This window comes from Rhagoletis zephyria, unplaced genomic scaffold (assembly GCF_001687245.7).
Source record: "Rhagoletis zephyria isolate East Lansing unplaced genomic scaffold, Rhagoletis_zephyria_1.1 Rzeph_scaffold_04975, whole genome shotgun sequence".
NCBI lineage: Eukaryota > Metazoa > Arthropoda > Insecta > Diptera > Tephritidae > Rhagoletis > Rhagoletis zephyria.
Window position 1 is genome coordinate 28,041 of NW_016162058.1, and position 378 is coordinate 28,418.

Consider the following 378-nt stretch of genomic DNA (forward strand, 5'->3'; position numbering starts at 1 on the left):
ATCTTCAGTAGTTACTAAAATATCGCAGTTTTTGTATTTCTGAAAATTACCGTTATATGGGAGGTAGGCGTGGTTATTGTCCGATTTTGCCCATTTTCAATACCATCCGTCCTACGCCCGAAAGAAGTACACGTACCAAGTTTCGTTAAGATATCTTAATTTTTACTCGAGTTATCGTGTGCACAGACGGACGGACGGACGGACGGACGGACAGACAGTCACCGCTTAATCGATTTCTCTTTTCATTCTGATCATTTATGTATACATTTGTCTATATCTATCTCGATTCGTTTTGCCTGTTACAAACAACCGTTATGTGAACAAAGTTATAATACCCTTGTGCACAAGTGCGCTCGGGTATAAAAAAATTTACGGTAC